This window comes from Aegilops tauschii, chromosome 1, assembly GCF_002575655.3.
Source record: "Aegilops tauschii subsp. strangulata cultivar AL8/78 chromosome 1, Aet v6.0, whole genome shotgun sequence".
NCBI classification, from domain to species: Eukaryota; Viridiplantae; Streptophyta; class Magnoliopsida; order Poales; family Poaceae; genus Aegilops; species Aegilops tauschii.
Genome location: NC_053035.3, coordinates 266,127,110 through 266,131,922, shown reverse-complemented (window position 1 = coordinate 266,131,922; position 4,813 = coordinate 266,127,110). Strand labels below are relative to the sequence as shown.

Here is a 4,813-nt window from a genome sequence, read left to right as displayed (position 1 = left end):
TACTACAATCCGGTTGCAAACGATCAAGGGGAAGCCATTGGTGTTGTATGGTCATGGTGCCATTAATCGTTTGCTGTGGTGAATGATCGCCAGGAGTGCTATATATGAGCATCCTTCGGGGTCTTGTAAGCCGAAAATGCGAGCCCATCTTACACTGTTGGAAGTGGCAACGATGAATGCTGCACTCTTTCGTTGTTGTTAAAGGATGTTTCCGATAAGGGGGCTCTTCAAGATTTCTATTTGAACATACAAGGTCCAGGTATATCTCATTATTGTTTGCGGATGATAGTTTCCTGTTTTTTAAGGGTTCCATGGATCAAGTCTTGACAACTAAAAATATCTTAACAATTTACGAGGAGGGGACTAGTCAGTTATTGAGCCCTAATAAGTGTTCGATTATGTTTCGTGAAAGTGCAGTTTGGAAGATCAAGTTCCCACCGTGGTCCGGTGGTTTTGAGGATAAATAAATAAATGGTCCTAGAAACATACTACAGGGGAATCAATATATACTTTCTGCACTTTTCCCTCGGTAAGAAATTGGTGGATCCGAGAACATATGGATGGACCAAATCAGCGGATAAAAGGAGCAGTACACACGCCGGAGGAGGCGACTGGAGTGTTACTTGCAGGCATGTGGGGAGCAGAGACTGAGGAGATGAGGGAAGGGGAGCGGCAGGGGAAGGCATAGCTATAGCACTCAGAAAAGAACCAGCACCTCCCTGCCGCCGTCGCTGTGGAAGATGGATCTGCTCATCCTACGGTGCAGAGGAAGATAAGGCGTTGTCTATGCACCACAAAAATCATCTTTCGCTGTGAACCCATCCCTCGAATCTTCGTCATCTCCATAGGGGCGTAGTGCTGATGTCCAGAGCACTGGTTCGTTCGCGCAACCTGATAGAGCAAGAGGTTAGGGAGGTGAGCAGGCAATCGAGAGAGAGAGAGAGAGAGAGAGAGAGAGAGAGAGAGAGATCCGAGAGGAGAATGCGAACGGGGGACGAGGGGAGACCGTCAAACGTGGAAGGAGGGGTGACCGTGGCTCTGGGGCTACAACATGGCTTTGCCCAAGGCCCCAAGCCCATTTGGCCGAAGTTAACATCAGATGCCCGAATTTGTTACGGGAGCAACAGCCCTAACCTGCAGCGCTCGACGCTCAACAAAAAAATGCCCCGTCGTGATTAGTGTGAAATCTAATGGCCACGAACATCCACAACAGGCATCCAATGGTTTGAGATGCTAATAGCCTGAGAGGGCTCGATTAGTGCTCAGTTTTAATGTCTTAAAATATCTTGGGTTACCTATGTCAGAAGGTAGAATGAAAGATGGTAAATTTTAGTCTACCAAAGATAAATCTTTGAAATGGCTATTTGACTGGATTGAAAAATATGCCTCTAGAGGGACCAAGGAAATTCAAATTAAGATAGTTATGCAAGTTCTTCCAGTGTATGCCATGAGAATTTTCAAATTTCCGGCTTCACTTTGCGATGGGTTACCTCAACTCATCAAGATTTTTTGGTGGGTGAAGAGAAAAAGGACAAGAGTAAAACCCATTGTATGGCATGAGACAAACTGGCGAGACTAGAAGGTGAGGGCGGTATGGGTTTCCATGATCTAAGGTTATTTAATTGACCGCTTTTGGTAAAATAGGCATGGCGCTTATTGATTTACCTAGACCTTATGTGCCAAGGTGATGAAGGCAAAGTATTATCCTCATTGGGCATCTTCTGGAAACTCTTTCTTCCCATGGTCGACACCGGTGAATTGGCAAGGTATTATGCATGACCTGGAACTGCTTAAAAAGGCTGTCATTTCTAGAGTGTTCGATGTCACTAGTAAATATTTGGAGAGATGACTAGCTCCCAATGAATTTTGGCCAAAACAATTCGGCCAAAAAGAACAGAAATAGACTAAAATGGTTGTTGGAATTATTCATGATTAGGTCGAGAAGATGGGATGAATTTTTTTATTGGGTACTTGTTCTACCCCCATGATGCTGAGGGGATCCTAAAGATGTGTATTGAGTCTTCGGGAGAGGGAGATTTCACTGTGTGGCACTATGAGAATAATGGTATTTTCTCTGCTTAAAGTGTGAACAGGTTGGCGCTGAATCTCAAGGATTGTAAGGAAGATAGGGGACAAGCTAGTGGCGTTTTGAATGGGGAAATGAGGCTTTGGGATATTATTTGGAAGGCCAATGTTACATAAAATATTAGAACCTTTGTTCGGCATTATGCATCTAACAACTTGGCAGTTAAGGTTAATAGAGTAACTCACCACCAAAGTATAGCAGGTTTGTGCTCTATTTGTGGTGTTGAAGATGAAAATATTTTTCATTCTCTAGTGACCTGTCCTAAGGCCCGTGCTCTGTGACTGGCTCTGGAAAATGCGCGGAATATTCCAAGATATGAGATATTCAAATTTTCACGACCAAACTCGCTTCTTATTTTACTAGATCAGTTGAGGTCGCATGTATGCGAGCAAGTTTTATTTATCTTTTGGAGAGCATTTGAGAAATGATTTGATTTTTGGAAAGGGGAAAGAATCAATATTTGCCTCTTTTATCTTTGTGGATAATTATTGGAAAAATTTCTCGTCTTTCCACACCAATGCATAGTTGGAGTTCAATAAGAAAGGTAAGGGAGTGGCGGATGGTTGGAGGTCTGTTAATACTTCAATGAGGAGCTTTGTGCCTTGGTAGCCACGCTTGACTTAGTATATTAAGATCAATGTTGACGCCAGTTTTATGGAGAGCATTAGCACAGCTAGTCTGGGGGTTGTGGCTAGAGATCATTTTGGATAAGTCATCATACCATCATGGAATTTTATTGGGGCGTGTACCTATGTGGATGAAGCGGAGCTTCAAGCATGGCTCGCCGGATTATATATTGGTATTGCCCTTCACAAGCCCATTATTTCGAAAATTGATCATTCCTTTGTGGATTCTTTCCTTGCAAATGAAACCCTCGACAGGTCCCATCTTGTTGATCTACAGAAGGAAGTACTTTGCATCACTAAGCTTTTCAATAATTTCAAGATTAAAAACATCATCGGCAATCTAATGTGATGGCATGTGAGATTGTTAAGTTTAGCTTTGATAATAGGTCGGATGGTGTGCTTTGTAATAGTGTTTCGCCCTTGCGTGGCTATTGTTGTAATGAATGATTATAAAAAAACTAATTAACTAATACTATGTTGTGAGGGTTTTGAAAAAAACTTTCACACTTGGAAATTCAGTATCATGCTACACCCACACTTTTATGGATACCTTTAATTAATTAAGGTTTTCTTTAAACTTTCACGTGAGAGATTATAATTGTTGATGCCTTGTTAAAACCAAAGATTGTTTTCTTCTTTCTCTTATAGCTTTTCAATAATGCATATTGAGGTTACTTTTATGTCGACTTACCTTTTATCCTAATAATGCAATCGACACTCACTTAAGTTTGTATCCTTACAAAGATTATGCCCATGCTTTTAGCATGGTCAAAATGGACTTTAATAACACCACTAATTGATCTTTCATAGATAGGTCCTATTAGTTGTGTGCACAAAACGTGAGAAATCTCCATGCACAAAAACTTCTACTGGCACAATCTTTAGAGGTAAGATGCAACATATTTTTTTTATTAATATGTATGTGTGTGTCTATATTATATATATATATATATATATATATATATATATATATATATATATATATATATCACATATAATGCCTTATATGTATCCTTTACAAATTCCTTTCATGAATTATTTTATGCCATGTAAAAATATATTGCTCTTATGACCTTTAGGTAGAAAAAATATACCATCTCCCTTGTGGTACATTTATTTCCCTTTGACCAATATTTAATTTCTTGGTGGGCAAGAACCTTTGATTTTGATCTGTGTAACTAAATTACCATATCGAGGAGACCACATACAAGGTAATATTTCTTTCATTTAGTGAAACCAAATTTTAAGAGCCATTAAATTTTTTCTACATGACTTGTATTATGTATCTATGTTTAAAATTCATGGTTTATATATTCCATGAAAAATCCTATTGGTAACTTTGCTTGATGTGGATCATATGTTAAGTGAGCAAACTGACTTCTATGCTCAAACTTAGTTTTTTGAGTAATGATGTTACAGATGTTCTTTAGTGAATGTGCAAATTATACGTGTATGCTACTACCTTTGGATGGATAAGCACGAGTGTAGTACATTTACACATTTTCTTTGTAATAATAAACCCATTTACTATCACAAACTATAAACAATAGCCCGCTTTTGGGTGACCTCTAGCATTATAATTTCTGATATTTTATAAGATGTGCCACTTTGGTGACTAACAAGCTTTTCTTTTAACAAACATTTCTTAAAACACATAAAAGGTTAAAATCAGTTTAGTGAGGCAACGTAGGTGAATATAGACTATCTATAATAAACATTATATCATGATGGCGCATGTTGTCACGCCCGTCCATTTGTCCAATAAAATTGGAATAGCTTTCATCCTATATGATGACATGAAACATGTAAGTTAAATTTGCATGAACTGGACTATGAGTTGGTCACAATGGCACATTTAATTTTTAATTAATTTGTAGGGAAGTAGTGTGACAATAGGGAATTGGGGAAGAACTTGTTGTTTCTTGGCTCTTATTGGCTTGAAGTTGGTCTGATTGGGTATATCCAATGTATTTCTTTTAGTTCGCATACTTGGTAGTAAATACACTCTTTGCGACACTCATCCATATTTACAGAAATATGTAAGATGTAGAATAATTTAAGAAATCTGTTCAATTGAAAGTGGAAACGTGAACTCGACGGC

At 38.7% G+C, this 4,813-nt stretch overlaps 1 long non-coding RNA gene across 1 annotated transcript; it reads right to left on the bottom strand.

The window, feature by feature from the left end:
* Positions 1-417: 417 nt before the first annotated feature.
* LOC120967958 (uncharacterized) lies at positions 418-1,719 on the bottom strand. Its single transcript, XR_005761828.2, has 2 exons — positions 1,007-1,719; positions 418-891 (listed from the first exon to the last, which is right to left on the bottom strand). It is a non-coding gene; the product is annotated as an uncharacterized lncRNA (long non-coding RNA).
* Between the last annotated feature and the right edge of the window lie 3,094 nt (positions 1,720-4,813).